Raw genomic sequence first — 16,083 nt, 5'->3', positions numbered from 1 at the left:
GGCAGGATTTGACATTCTGGTTCGTAGAGGAAGGTGGTTGTCCCGATTCCTGTCTTTTCCGTCCCTTTACCGCAGTTGATGGGGTTTTATCCGCATCTTTGAAAGGATTGCGCCCCGCCGGTTGCTGAAGTGTGTCCGCATGCAGGAGCGTGTGGTGACGAGAGTGGCATTTGGAACAGTTGTACGAACTGGTGCACCTCGTCACTGTGTGTCCTGGGGATAAACAGTTCAAGCAGCCATTTGTGGATTTAACGAATTTGATCCTTTCTACCGGGGCTAAATCGCAAAAACGTGAACAGTTGCGTAATCTGTGCTCCGTAGATTTGCACATTTTACACATTGATTTTGTTGGTTGCTTGGATACTTTTGTTTGAAAAGCACCAAGTCTTTTTGTAGAGGTCTCTGTCGATTGGCGCGAGGCGTTTGACTTTTGCACTTTAGAAGTGGCATTCCCTGTAAAACCAGACACGGTTTCAAGTGTCTGAAAACGATTTGACAAGAATTTGTCCATATCCTCCCACTTGGATATGTCCGTTTTGTGGTCAATGCTCTGCTCCCATAGAGCCAACGTATTTTCGGGTAATTTTGTCGAGCATAAATATGTGATGATCGCATCCCAATTTGAAACATCAATCTGATGGGTTTTTAAGGATGCTAAACAATTATTTATGTCGCGCTGTAAGCTTTTGATTGAGCTGCCGCACTCGCTATCTATCTTTTTTAGATTAAATAAAATTTGTAGTTGTGAGTTCACGAGAATCCGCTTATTCTCGTATCTCTCACAAAGGGTTTTCCAGGCTGTTTCGAAGCCTTCATTTGTCAAGGGACATTTCTTGACGACGTCCTTTGCCTCACCTTGAGTTTTTTGATTGAGGCGGAACAAATTTTCTACCGGGCTTAGGCGACTGTTGTTTTTGTAGATGGCCGTAAACAGGTCACGAAACGTTGGCCAAGAAAGATAGTCGCCTTTGAATACCTCAGTATCGCAAGCTGGCAGGCAGATACTATGTTCGCGCGCGCGGTCTCCCTCAGACCGAAGCTCACCATCTTTTTCCTGCTTCAATTTCGATTGAAGTTCAGCCATGTTAGACATGCATTGCAGGAATACGGCATATGCCGCTTTATGCTTGATCTTGACCGCTGCAATTTTCTTTGCGTCGAGCGTGTCAGAGCCAAGCAACTCCTCTAAAGCGTTCTCTGCTTTTTCCCACTTAGCTTGCAACTCTTTTTGCTGTATTGCCAGAGTGTGTACTGTGTGCAGAGCCGCATTGATATCATTAAAATCGGCCTCGAATTCGATTATTCGATCGGCCAATCTAATGTAAGAATCCATGTTCATGGTTGAAAGGTGGAGAGCAAATTAACCAAGGGATATAAACTTTGAAAACCTGAGCGAATCACCCAACCAACAACTATTAAAATTACTCAAAATTGATTTATTACTCTTAATTTGTTTATTTTTGTTTGACTTTGCAGATTATTTGTGCCTTAAAACAGAGAGCAGGGGGGAGCAAGACCGATGTGAACTGTGTTCTGGTAACTCTCTTTAACTTGTTATATTGTATTAGCTTTTCCTAAATTCGTTTGTTTGATTTAGTTAGGCTTACTTTGTTTATTTTTATTTTGTTTTGGTTAGTTGATCGTAGCAACTGATGAAGACACTACGTATGTGTCGAAACAATTGTTTTGCTTTTTTATTTTTATTTTAATAAAGACAAAAACAATAAAGATATTGTTTAAACGACTTTAAGGTGTATCAATTTTATATTGTCGTGAAAAAAAGACTTACACTTGTTAGTGGACCACTTCACGCGATATGCCTATATTTTGACATCTAAAACTCAAAACTGGAGTGATTTTATAAAACTTATCAAAAAGGCGTTAGAAAACCATGAAATAGGTATGATATTAGCTGACCAATATCCGGCCATTAATTGTATGGAGCTTAAAAGATTTTTAAAAGAAAAACACATACCAATTGTCTTCACGGCAGCAAACGCACCATTCTCTAATGGCTTAAATGAGAGACTTAACCAAACGTTGGTAAATAAAATCAGATGTAGAAAGAATGACGAAAACCAAAAATTAGCATGGACAATAGCGGCTCATGAATGTGTTAAAAGTTATAATGAAATCGAACATACGGTAGCGCGATTTAGTCCTAAATATTTATTAGAAGGAAAGGATACCACTTTAGTACCAAATGAATTAAAACATACGAAAACAACAAATGAACTTGAACAAGATAGAAAGATAGCATTTGAAAATAGTATAAAATCTCATAACTATAATAAGATAAGATTTGATGAAACCCGAAATCATCATATATTCGAGGTAGGAGATCATGTATATATTCAAAATGGATATCACTTAAATAGAAACAAATTAGACCTTTTGAAATTTTAGAAAACGTTTCAAATTCAATGTATAAAACAAATAGCGGCCATAGAAAATCAGAATCCAATCTTTTTCATGTCACAATGCTGGTTCCCATTCCAAATCATGAAAATTAGATAAATAATATTATATTACTTAAAAAAAAAAAGAGATTTTGCAAATCTCTTCCCCAAGGGGGGAGATGTAAAGTACGTACTACTTAATTCTACTTATTACTAAACTCTATTTACCTACTACTTAATCACCTAATTATATTTTAGTTCTAATGTGACATACGCATTACTATAATTGGTTATGTCCAATCATTAATCCAATGTAAAGTACGCATTACAACAGTTCAACTGACACTTGTAAAGAGAAACGAAGAAGATAGAAAGAAACGAAAGAACTGTAAAAATTAAGCGCATAACCGTAGTGCAAAAATTATCAAGACAAATTATAAGCTTTAAATGTCGTTTCTCTTTTATAGGTAAATAAATTAAGAATATTATTGTAATTAAAATGGAATGTTAATAATATAAAACACTCTAGAGAAACTCAATTAAGTTTGTACATTTGTTGCTGTTTGGTGGGTAGAAATTATACACACATTACATATTTTTGCTTATTTATTTGTTTCACACACAAACAAAGATTTCCGGGGCTGTTCTCTTCCACAATTTCTAAATACACATTACTTTATTTCTTTTCTTTCTAATTTTGCTGGTTTGTGGGTGTATGTATAAATTTTCTTTTCCTCATCACTGCGTCTGCTCAATTTTATTATTCTTATATGTGTTTTTAACGTTGCTTTTATTTTGCACAACATTACTTTTATTATTATTCACTATTCAATATTTTGTCTTTTTTCATATCTTTATTAAGTCAAATGGTAACAACCTTACTGACTAGATTACAGGTTAACTTAGTACTAGTTTAACAATTTTAAAGTAAGATTTACTGAGATAAGTAATAGGACTCAATGCGTGCCTTAAACAGAGACCTTGGCATGGCAAAGTCCAGGTCAAGGCTTCTGGATAGGCGATTAAATTCTACAAGACCTCTTATAAGAGGTGCGAAACTGAAGTAATTCGAACGCAGCACTTCAACGCGGAATGTACTGTGAAAGCGGAGAGCTCTGTTAGGGACATTGAAATTCAACTGCCCAAGTAGTTCTGAGCAGTCAATGGCACCGGATATTATGTCAAAAATAAACATTACGTTTTGAACAAGACGTCTAACTTCAAGTGGCAAGACATTGATAAGCATGCATCTTGCATTGTAGGGTGGCAGGGGATTAACAAAGTGTAGAGGTTGAAGAGCAAATCGTATGAACTTGCGCTGAATTCTTTCAATTCTTAAAGAGTGTGAGGAGTATATGGGATTCCAGATGACTGATGCATACTCTAACTTGGAACGCACTAAGGCATTGTTGATCGGCCGCTGTGCGTCTAATCCTGGAGAGGTGGGCGCACCGGGGTCGATCTCAAAGAACGGGTGTGTTTGAAAATAAATAGGAGAAGACGAGATTTCTCGTTATAATAAAGCTGTTATATTTATTGGTAGGTATTAAATATACAGGAATTAATATTACCTTTGATAAACGGCAGAGATCGTTGGCGGCAGATGCGTGCTGGTTGGCTGTTGAAATCAAAGAGGTCGGTTGTATAGCAAGCTACAACCGTTGACCCGCAAAAGCCTCCGTTTTGGAGGGGAAAGACACCCACACATCAACCCCGACATGCATATGCATGAGTGCTGACAAAAAGCACACATACACGCGCATGTACATGCATGCACATGCATGAGGGTGATGGTGTGGGTGGTTATAAATTAATTCGAGTATCGAGTATCGATTTGCAGAGTTGCATTGGGGGGGGTCGCAATCAGATGCGGAAAAGTTAGGCATCCTGCCTAAACATGCCGGCCCCCCTTGCGATACGCAACATCGTTTTCCGCCAATGACCTCCGCTGAAACGAGAAAAATTATTATAAGACTTACACACTAAACTTAATCTAAGTGAAGAGTTCGTCTGCGACGCAACATGGCCGGGAATCCCTTTCGACTTGCTTAGCATGCCACCTGAGCTAAGATGAAAGAATTAGCGGTTATGAACAGTGAAGTGAATATTTCTTGCCATTGAATTATACATAATTCTTAAATATAGAAATTCAGAATGTAATATGTGAATTGTCGATGGCCAGTAAGGCTGGACGAAGAGGCCGAGGTCTCCGTTCCAGAGTGGCACCATTGTTTGTTATTCTTTGGTTTTTTTTTCTTTTTCGGTCCGGATGGAGAGGCCGAGGTCTCCATTCCAGATTTGCGGTTTTTTTTTGTTGGTTGGATGAAGAGGCCGCGGTCTCCGTTCCAGACTCGAGGGTTTTGAGGTTTTTCTGGGCTGGACGAAGAGGCCGAGGTCTCCGTTCCAGCGTATAACGTGGTCGTCTCGCTCTCAGGGCGACTGTGGCATTTTATGGATGTGCCAGGGCGAGTGGCCGTGAGGTTGGTTGGGTGATGCGCGTTTTCGCTGCAGTTGTGTATTATATTATTACCCTACAAAACCTACCCACGCCCATGCAAATGTGACTACGAATATAACCTATCACCGTAAAATGACTAGTCAACTGAAGTGGAGTGACGAGAGCGTTTTTGCAAAGTAGTTAGTGCTGTGATTTCGAGCAGCTTATGTATTTCAACAAAACCAGCAAGATTGCGGTGTGTGGGAGGTTGGAGCGGACGTGATTCCAAGCCACCCGCGCAAATTTACTTGGTTTCGTGATACGCGTGGTGTTTTATTAACAACCGTACGTTAAACTATATGACTAAACCGAGTTTAAAACGAACCGGAGAGGTTGATGACGGTATTGATTTAATTTTGTGCGACAGCTCATGACGAAGAGCGAACATCGTAATTAAATTGGAAAATGTACCAACTGCCGGTGCTTACATGCAGATTGGCGATGCGTTCTTCATGACGCGTTCTATCTGCACGTACCATTATGCTAAATGTACCATGCAACTCTGTCGTGTATTTCTTGGTTAGCTGACAGCTGGTATGGTGAATTTGTGGTGTGCGAGTATATATATACATATATGTATTTGCTTGCCCTTGAAAAAAACTAGGTCACTGGGGCAGTAGCACACTAGGCCGGTAGAAACAGTTGACTTTTTCCCATTTCGGGATTTTGTCGTGTCGGGATTCTTTCATTTCGGGGCCCGGATTGTTTTTGTACCGAGCCCTTATAATGACTGTTTGTGATGTTTGTTGTTGAGAAACAACAAGTCCTGCCCCCCGCCACAAAACAGGCAGTACCGACGGCAAAAAAAATCAAAAAATCAAAAAAAATTTTTTTTTTTTTTTGGTTGTTTTTTTTTTTTTGTAAATGAGAGCAATTAAATTTTTAAGGAGGTGTTTGCCTTTATTTTTTGTGCGTAAGTATGTTTTTTGGGACTGCCCGAGGCGTCCGTGTGGGTCAAAAAGCCGATCGCGAATTTGTTTCTTTTGCGGGTATTCGGTACCAGCGTGCGTCATTTGACGCAGCACTAAAAAAAATAAGCAAATAGATATACATAAGTTGGTATACGCACATGGACAGTCAGTGCACGGACTTTTGCACTTAATTGATAGATGGACCAGCTTTTGACCCGTTTTCATTTTTACTACTTCTATCACCAAGGGCCAAAATCTACCAATATTTCAGGATTTTTCGCATTGAAAAACAAATACTGCGTTCATTTGGTAAACGTATTTAATTGCTGAGCACAACCAACTAACATTAGGCGGTTACACTAACCAACCCCACCAAATTTGAACAAAGTTGTGCACAAATGCAAGAAAGAAATAAATTTGCTTATGAAATAAGTGTAGTAAATGAGCACGCAAATAATTTTTGGCGCTATTGTCATCTCCTTTTGTTGTGCGAATAATTTTTCGAATAACAGGCAGAAATCGGTTATTTTGTGGCCGTATCTTTGGTACATTGGTAAAATCTACCACTACCAGCATTTCATTATTTAACGGCCGCGCACTGGTATAGGCATACCAGCTGCAAAGCAAAAAATGCTCGCGAACATTTATACATACTTATGTATAGAATGAAAATTCCACAGAATTGAAGCAAGCGGTAAATTCGATTCATTGCGCCCTTGCTTTATTCCTTTCAATTTTACGCGTCGTTGGAGTAAGGTGGTGTTTTGCTTTGGTATCATGAATGGTAAAAAATGGTAAGTAAATGGAAACATTTTCAATTAATGTTATTACTATCAATTATCTGTCTTTTTTCTTCAGGTTCAAATAATTTCCATAGATATAGCGGCGGTGAGGAACTATGTAAGGTAAAATTTTCAGATTTTGGAACCTATATGAATCCACTCCCATGAACGGCGAAAATTAAGCTCGCCTATTGAATTACATATTCTACAAAAATGTTTATATGATGCGTACGCAGCACGAGATGCACCTTTGTTACCCGGAAACGAAATTAGTGCTATGTGTAGTATCAGTCACTGATATTTGGTATAGCATTCAAATTGTTGAACCGGATAGGGAGGGATACTGCAAGACCATGTGAACACCATTTACAACAGATGTGACAACTATGCTATTATTAATGCCTGCGATGAGTTTGAGGCTGTAGATGAAGTATTCTTTCGGTAGGTAGAGGACCAACAGTTCGAGGGCTTATCCTTGCCTTGTGAGGTAAGGATAACGTTTTCTTGGTTGGCATTGTGTGATCCTTGCCAAAGCAGCTTTAATTGCACTATCAGAACCTTTGCTGGCGCATGTGCATACCAATTGCCAGCATTGTTTGATTTGCGTATAACTACATTTGCTGCGGTTTTTACTTTAATATGATTTATACATGGGGATTTTCTACCACTTACTAATTTGATTGATGCCTCTTTGTTACAATCTTCCTCAACTTTCACTGGTATATTTACTTTCACGGAAAGAGTTCTCTGGCGAGATGCCTGGGGGTACGGGGGCCCCTGCATGTTTTGCGCTAAGAGCTAATTCGGTTTGCAATAGACTGAGGTGCTGAGGAAGTTTTTGAAAGCAGAAATACAGAGTCATGTCTACCTATTTTCGCGGGCATAGTTTTGCTAAAGAAATTTCACGCTAAACCTTTCCACACAGACGAGAGTTAATTAGCGTGGAGTGTGAGATGGGTATGGGTAGTCACCTCATATATGTATTTGCTGAAGAGGGTAACGATGTAGATGATATGTTTCGAGAGCAATGAGGTATGTCAGTGGGTATGCGTGGGGCAATTGGAGCGTTTGGAACGATTTACTCCATTGGAAAATACAACCACGCAAATGCCGGTGATACGGCAGAATCCAGATTGGCAAACCTTTCGCCATACCATGTTGTACAAAGAAATTACGACCTTATGTGCATTACCAGCACATAGCAAGCGCCCCAGTGCTCGTTGGTCCTTGACATGTGGTAAACTCAAAACGTGAGCATGGCGTCGCAGCACATACAGCTGACTCGGTTACCAAATCAACAACGTCACCAAGCAAATTTATTTGTACCTAACATTAAGGAGGAACGTCTTGTGTCATTAAAAGCTAGATTTTTGCTTGGCAGTATGACTACAGCTTGCTTGCTGTAAATTTTGATCCTGTTTCCAGGCCAGAGGTCCGACCCATCATAAATTTTAGGTAGCAGCTTTGGTTGAAAACGGACCACGGTGGTCGCACCAACTCCATAACACCAACCGTATATAACGTTGCCGTAACGTGTATTATGATTGTGACCAAAAGATTCTTTCAGGTTTTGGTACGGAATTTGTAGGCCTTTGGCTCATCTTATTGTATCGGAACGTTGTGCCCAAGATGTCGCGAACTTTAAATGCGCACCTGTACTGCCAAAATTGCTGTTCGGAATGGAACATCTTCATAATTGATTTTATTTAATTGATGTTTGGGAAAGTTATTGTGGGTAGCTGGATTGAATGCAAATTTTTCTCCTACTCTAAAATGTCGGGATGACGGCAAGGATGTTAAAGGACACATATAGAGTTATGCATGATAAACGAGAAAAGCTCATTTTTTTCCAATTGCTTCAGTAGCGGCTACCAGCAGATTCATCCAGCCACTCAAAACAGTAAGTTTTTGTGAAATAGGGTATTTAACCACAATAAATGCAAAATTTTTCATCATCACTGGTTAGGCTCACGCTTTGGCATACGTTATCACAATGCTTCCTCGCCTGTTGCAGTTTGGCAGTGGCATACTCAGTGCGGGTAAATTTTTCTGTATCTACGGTCGCGCTGGCAACTAAAAACTGCAGCACTTGCCTTGATGTAAGTACAATATTCATGTGGGATGCATAGCTCTGCATGTAGAAACATATTATAATAAGATTAGAGTGCTGATTATTACCGCCAAATGAGTATATACATACGTATGTTGTTGGCACATATTGCTCAAATTAACACCTAACCATACATTTTTTTGTCTTCGGTATTGCACCTCATATGCGTCATCGCATCAAGGTACGATTCGAGTTGAGTATTCTATCGAAAGTGGCGCTGTCAGATTCATAATTTTGTTATGTGAAGAAATATACCCAAAGAAAAGACCAATTCTTCCGAGGTTTACTAACGATTTATGTATTTAGGTACCTCATGTTTATGTTTACCTATGAATTATTTGAATCGCGACTCCATAATCGCTGCTTGACAAAGCATTTTCTTTTGCCTCACAAGTGGGCATTATGGTGCTTTAACGAGGTCTCCAGAAGGGAGTAGAGCCTAGTATGCCACTATTGTCACTGCTGCGTTTATTATGGCAATAGTAAAACGGGTGGTTGACATAATTAAAAATTATTGCGAAAACAAATACAAATCATAAATAGGTTAATGCTGTCATCAAAACAATTGTTTGTTGCATTGCACTTTAGCTGCGCTATGTTTTAAAATAAAATCTGTTTGATCAAAAAGCAAAACTTGAGTAGACAACTGCTGATCTTATACGGTTAACTTGAACATATCAAAATATATCCGAGGTGGTCGGTCGGTTCCTTCTTAACTCTTTTGGGGTTTGCTTTTTTCGTTAAAACAACATCAGAGAGATCAAGAAATAACATGACCTCCTCTAAGCATGCATTGAACCTATCTGATAAAGCCTGGGAAAAATTTGGGTGAAAAGTGGACAACCATCGTTTTATGTGATCCCAGTATTATTGAGGTTAGCAGGTTTCTACATCATTCTTGTGAAGGATATTTTAATGATAGAACGATTTTGAGCAGGCATGGGGTGATACTCTACTCAGCAGCTGTAATGAATTGACGAAAAAAAAAATTTTAAGGGTTTTATATTATAAAAATTGTGAAAAGAAGCTTTGGGCTTTTATGCTTACACTGAAATTCACCTTAATTGGAGAAATGCTTGAAAACTTTTTGACAATCTATCTTAAAAAAAAGAATTTTTAAGAGTTTTTATTTATTTAGTTTTTTTTCACAATTCGTGAACAAACATCAACGCTTTATAAGCTTAATGTTTGTTTGAGAAAACTTTATTATTTATTTATTTTTTCCTCACAATTCGTGAACAAACATCAACGTTTTATAAGCTTAATGTTTGTTTGAGAAAACTTTATTATAGACTTCCTGTATGACGTTTACTTTGTTTTTATGAGTTATAAACTATTGAAATCCTGATTGCTAGGCCCGCTTCGGTGCTGTCGGCCTCGTGCATTTGACAGAGTGCATATGTGTTCTGGGGCAGACCGTGGGTCTGTATTAGGGTTCTGGTATCCTCGCTCGGGGTGAGCGTGTGAATTTGGGGTTGATTTTGTAAATAAAAAAAAATAAGTGTTTAGTGGCAGATGGGCGATCTGCATTAGGATTGTTGGTTGGCCTCGTTCCGGGTGAACGAGAGCTGGGTTTGATTTTTTTTGAAAGTAGGGATATGGAGGAACGGAGGGATTGTTAGGAGGAGCTCGTCGCCTTCTCGCAATCCGTCTCTTCCGGAGGAAGAAGGATCAGTTTGACCAAAGGTCGTCTGACTTGCCCCTTCTCGGTTTTGAGGTCGACTACGCGTACTCGGCCATCTTCGCCGGGGTGTACGTTGACAACTCGACCTAACCTCCATTCGTTGGGAGATAAGTTGTCCTCTTTGAGGACAGCGAGATCTCCTACTTTTATATTCTGTCTGGGATGCTTCCACTTCACTCGTTTGTGAAGTTCGGATAGATATTCGGCTTTCCATCGCTTGCAGAAAGTGTGATGGAGGGCTTTGAGTTTCTGCCACCGATTGAGCATCGAGGCAGAGCTCTCACTAGCATCCGGCTCCGGCGGAGCCAGTAGATGGCTGCCAGTGAGGAAATGGCCTGGGGTAAGTGGCTCTAGGTCCGTTGGGTCATTCGACCCTGGGCTGAGTGGGCGCGAGTTGAGGCACGCCTCAATCCTGCACAAAAGGGTTTGGAACTCCTCCATGGTGTACTTATGGGGAGACGCGATCTTTTTGAAGTGGCTTTTGAAGCTCTTCACTCCCGCCTCCCACAAGCCGCCCATATGTGGAGCAGCGGCGGGAATAAAATGCCAGCTTAATGCTTGATGATTGTTCTTTGAGACTGTTTTGTCTCGGCTTTCTGCCAGGAAGGCTTTAAACTCGGATCGTAAAGATCTTGACGCTCCGACAAAGTTTGTACCATTGTCGGAGTAGATGTTTTTCGGACATCCTCTTCTCGCGATAAAACGCGCAAAGGCTGCGAGAAAGCATGGAGTACTAAGGTCACTAGTGGCTTCTAAGTGGATGGCCTTAGTGGAGAAACAGACAAAAAGGCATACGTAGCCTTTTGACAGTCGACATCCCCTACCGCGGTAGCTTTTGATGTCGAAAGGCCCCGCAAAGTCTACCCCGGTATTGGTGAACGCGCGGGTAAAAGTAGTCCGTTCGCAGGGAAGGGTGCCCATGAGTTGGGACTGCGCCTGTTTTCGGTGAATAGTGCAGGTTTTGCAATTATGAATGGTTGCCCTAATCATGGTTTTGATGTTAGGTATCCAGTATTGGGTGCGTATCAGACGCAACATGAGTTGGTTCTCCCCATGCAAACTTTGTTGATGAAACATTAGGACTGTCAGCCGGGATAACCGACAGTTGTATGGGAGGAGGATTGGGTGGCGTTCAGTAAAAGCTAAGTCCTTTGACGCCCCGAGTCGCCCTCCTACCCGAATGATGCCATCTTGGTCTAAGTAGGGATTAAGTGAGAGTATTACACTTTTCCCTCCAATTGGTTTTCCGGCCTTTAGATCATTATATTCGGAACTATAATGTTGTTTCTGATAGATTTTAATTAAGAGTTGGGTTACTGATTTGATCTCATCAGGAGAGATTAAAGGTGACTCGACCTGAAATGATTTTTTTGTTTTGGGGTGAGTTCTTCGGTAGAACCTCATTACGTATGAGAGCACCCGTAAAGCCCTAGGTAGGTCTGAAAAGCGTTGAAGAACATCGATAGTATTTACTGTTGTTGTTGCGCAGGTCTTCGCCCTCTTTTCCTCTACGGAGGTGATGTAGTCACTTTCTTGTGCTGGCCATTGGGAAGTGTCTTCTTGCAGCCAAGAAGGTCCCTGCCACCACAACGAATGGTTGACCAATTCAGACGCAGGTAATCCTCTGCTACCTAAATCTGCTGGGTTAGATTCTGAGTTTACATGCAGCCAGTCCTTATTTCCGACCATGTCGATGATCTTGGTGATCCGATGTGCGACGAAAGTGGACCAGGAACACGGCGGTTTCCTTATCCATGCGAGGACGATAGTTGAATCCGTCCAAAGGTGAACTCTCACTGGTCCCAACTTCAGGTTCTTGAAAATGGATTCGGTGATCTCCGCTAACAGCACGGCTCCGCAAAGCTCCAATCGTGGAAGAGAAAGAGTTTTCACTGGGGCTACTCGGGTTTTGGCTAGAAGTAGGTTTGTGCAGACATTATCATCCGTTTTGACACGCATGTAAATGACTGCTGCATAAGCCTTCTCGGATGCGTCACAAAATCCATGGATCTCGATGTCGGTTCCTGGAGAAAAGTTGACCCATCTAGGTATCCGGATTTTATCGATTTCATGGTATTGGTCGGTGAAGGTTTTCCATCGTTCCAGCGTACTGGTAGATACTGGTTCGTCCCAAGCGGTGCCTTCCAACCAAATACTCTGCATGAGTATTTTTGCCACAATGACCATAGGCGCAAGCCAGCCTAAAGGGTCGAAAATTTTGGCTATAGCGGATAGGACTGCTCGTTTGGTGATGTTTGCACCATTTTCCAGGGTTCCTGCCTTGAAATAAAATACGTCTGAGTGAGCATTCCATCGTATTCCCAAGGCTTTTACCGAACTAGCTTCTTCGAACGCTAAGAAATCCTCGCTGAGCAAGTCCGTTTTGGGGATGTCCTTTAGAATTTCCTTACAGTTTGAAGTCCACTTGCGTAATGGAAAGCCAGCTGAGTGTAAGGCTTCGTGAATCTCGTTTCTTGCTTTGATGGTTGACGCTATTGTGTGTCCTCCAGATAAAACATCATCTACGTACATACTCTCTCTTAGTATGCTAGCCGCTGTAGGGTGTGAATTTGCGACGTCATCAGCCAGTTGTAGGAGCGTTCTTATAGCGAGATATGGAGCGCAATTCACTCCGAAGGTAACCGTCTTTAATTCGTAAAGACTAATAGGGTCATTCGGGGAAGTGCGATGCACAATACGTTGAAATTTGGTGTGATTTTCGTTCACCCAAATTTGTCGATACATCTTTTCGATGTCGCTATTGAAGACGAAACGATATAGCCTCCATCGTAATATGAGGATGGGTAGATCGGCTTGTAGCACTGGGCCTGGGAGTAGAATATCATTTAGGCTCTTCCCGTTGGCCGTAGGGCTCGAGGCATTGAATACTACGCGTACCTTTGTAGTGGTACTTTCCGCTTTAATAACGGCGTGGTGGGGCAGGAAATAATTATCCGAATCGTCGGATGGAATATTCTTTTCAATTTTTCTCATATGTCCGAGCGTTTCATATTCTGACAACACTCGAACATACTCTTTACCTAAGTCTGGGTTTTTTATTAGCCGCCCCTCATTCCGGAAGAATTGAGAGCATGCACGCTTCAGGGATGGTCCTAAGTTAATATTGTTAGGGTAATCCTGCCGGAATGGTAGTGACACGGTGTACCTTCCATTCTCACTTCGCTGCGTTGTTTCCTTAAATAATTGTTCGCAGTACCTTTCCTCTTCATTCAATATTTTATTTTTGGGTAGATTTTCTACCTCCCAGAAAGCTTTTAATTGATTGTCTAACGCAACCTCGTTGTAAAAAGACATAATGCTCTTCGTTGGATTCGGTGATTCGATACGACCGGTTAGTATCCAACCGAACACTGTCTCTTGGGCTAAGAGTGTGTTTAGCACATTCTTCTTTATACCGCTCATTATAATTTGGGGATATATGTCTCCGCCAAGTATGAGGTCTACGTCTTCGTTGACGTAGAACCTCTTGTCTGCCAAAACCAAGTCTGGGAATGCCTGCATAGTCATTGCGTTGATATGGCAGGATGGAAGATTCCCAGTGAGTTTCGCTAGAACTAGTACGGGTGTAGTCAGGCTGAAGCAGGGATCCACTGGTGAACGTAATTCGATGTTGGATGCTTCTTTCACCTGAGCTGACACCGCATTTGTGATGCCTGAAACATGGGCATGCATTTTCCTCGCTGGCAAATTGATTCTGCGTTTCAGTCTTTCAGTTATAAAGGAACATTCAGACCCAGAATCAATTAATGCCCGCGCGGAGAAGTCGGTACCATTATGGTGAATGTGTACGCGAGCAGTTCCTAATAGCACGCCTGTGCTGGAATTGGCATGGCAGGATTTGACATTCTGATTCGCAGAAGAAGGTGGTTGTCCCGATTCCTGTCTTTTCCGTGCCTGTACCGAAGTTGATGGGGTATTATCCGCATCTTTGAACGGGTTGCGCACCACCGGTTGCTGAAGCGTGTCCGCATGCAGGAGCGTGTGGTGACGAGAGTGGCATTTGGAACAGTTGTATGAACTGGTGCACCTCGTCACTGTGTGTCCTGGGGATAAACAATTCAGACAACCATTTGTGGATTTGACGAATTTAATCCTTTCTACCGGATTTAAGTCGCAAAAACGTGAACAGTTGCGTAATCTGTGCTCCGTAGATTTGCACATTTTACATATTGATTTTGTTGTTTGCTTGGTTACTTTGGTTTGAAAAGCACCAAGTCTTTTTGTAGGGTTTTCCGTCGACTGGCGCGACGTGTTTGATTTTTGCACTTTAGAAGTGGCATTCCCTGTAAAACCAGACACGGTTTCAAGTGTCTGGAAACGATTTGACAAGAATTTGTCCATATCCTCCCACTTGGATATGTCCGTCTTGTGATCAATGCTCTGCTCCCATAGAGCCAACGTGTTTTCAGGTAATTTTGTCGAACATAAATAGGTAATAATCGCATCCCAATTTGAAACATCGATCTGATGTGTTTTTAAAGATGCCAAGCAATTATTTATGTCGCGCTGTAAGGTTTTGATAGAGCTGCCGCACTCGCTATCTATCTTTTTTAGATTAAACAAAATTTGTAGTTGTGAATTTACGAGAATCCGCTTATTCTCGTATCTCTCACAGAGGTTTTTCCAGGCTGTTTCGAAGCCTTCATTTGTCAAGGGACATTTCTTGACGATGTCCTTTGCCTCACCTTGAGTTTTCTGATTGAGGTGGAACAACTTTTCTACCGGGCTTAAGCGACTGTTATTTTTATAGATGGCCGTGAACAGGTCACGAAACGTTGGCCAAGATAGGTAGTCGCCCTTGAATACCTCAGTATCGCAAGCTGGCAGGCGGATACTGTGTTCGCGCCCGCGTTCTCCCTCAGGTTTGACTGCCCTATCTTTTTCCTCCTTCAATTTGGCTTGAAGTTCAGCCATGTTTGACATGCATCTCAGGAATACGGCATATGCCGCTTTATGCTTGATCTTGACCGCTGCAATTTTCTTTGCGTCGAGCGTGTCAGAGCCAAGCAACTCCTCTAGGGCGTTCTCTGCTTTGTCCCACTTAGCTTGCAACTCTTTTTGCTGTATTGCAAGAGTGTGTATAGTGTGCAGAGCCGCATTGATATCATTAAAATCGGCCTCGAATTCGATTATTCGATCGGCCAATCTAATGTAGGAGTCCATGTTCATGGTTGAAAAGTGGAGAGCGAATTAACCAAGGGATATAAACTTGAAAAAACCTGAGCGAAACACCCAACCAACAACTACTAAAATTACGCAGAATTGATTATTACTTTTAATTTGTTTATTTTGTCTGACTTTGCAGATTATTGTGCCGTAAAACAGGGAGCAGGGGGAAGCAACACCAATGTGTTTTGTGTAAATAAAGGGGGCCACTCGCCACTTCCAAGTTAAATTGTATTGTATACTAAGTGCGCGCGTTGATATAAACTCGACGAAAAGTGTGAAACCGTGAAATAGATCTTATGCAACAAAGAACAAAAAACTGTGTAACAAGATTGATTAAGGAAATTAGTGAAAATAATAGTGACGCAAAAGAAATTAAATTTTTCCGCAGTCAAATGGCGTGAAATTTTTGTGAAAGTGAGGTTATGTGCACCTCTTCCCTGTGCTGTGTCTGGAGAGCCTTACCGCTGGTGGGGGGACAGACCAGATAGTCACAAGGAATCTTAACCGACG

At 41.3% G+C, this 16,083-nt stretch overlaps 1 protein-coding gene and 1 long non-coding RNA gene across 6 annotated transcripts in view; one reads left to right on the top strand and one right to left on the bottom strand.

The window, feature by feature from the left end:
• Positions 1–16,083, bottom strand: part of LOC137236858 (axin-like) — a 1,106,688-nt gene that overhangs the window by 367,400 nt on the left and 723,205 nt on the right. The window lies entirely within an intron of this gene.
• LOC137236863 (uncharacterized) lies at positions 6,499–8,678 on the top strand. Its single transcript, XR_010948677.1, has 4 exons — positions 6,499–6,601; positions 6,666–6,712; positions 8,157–8,489; positions 8,556–8,678. It is a non-coding gene; the product is annotated as an uncharacterized lncRNA (long non-coding RNA).

Source organism: Eurosta solidaginis, chromosome 1 (assembly GCF_040869045.1).
Source record: "Eurosta solidaginis isolate ZX-2024a chromosome 1, ASM4086904v1, whole genome shotgun sequence".
In the NCBI taxonomy this organism is placed as follows: Eukaryota; Metazoa; Arthropoda; class Insecta; order Diptera; family Tephritidae; genus Eurosta; species Eurosta solidaginis.
This window is presented reverse-complemented; position numbering and strand designations above follow the sequence as displayed.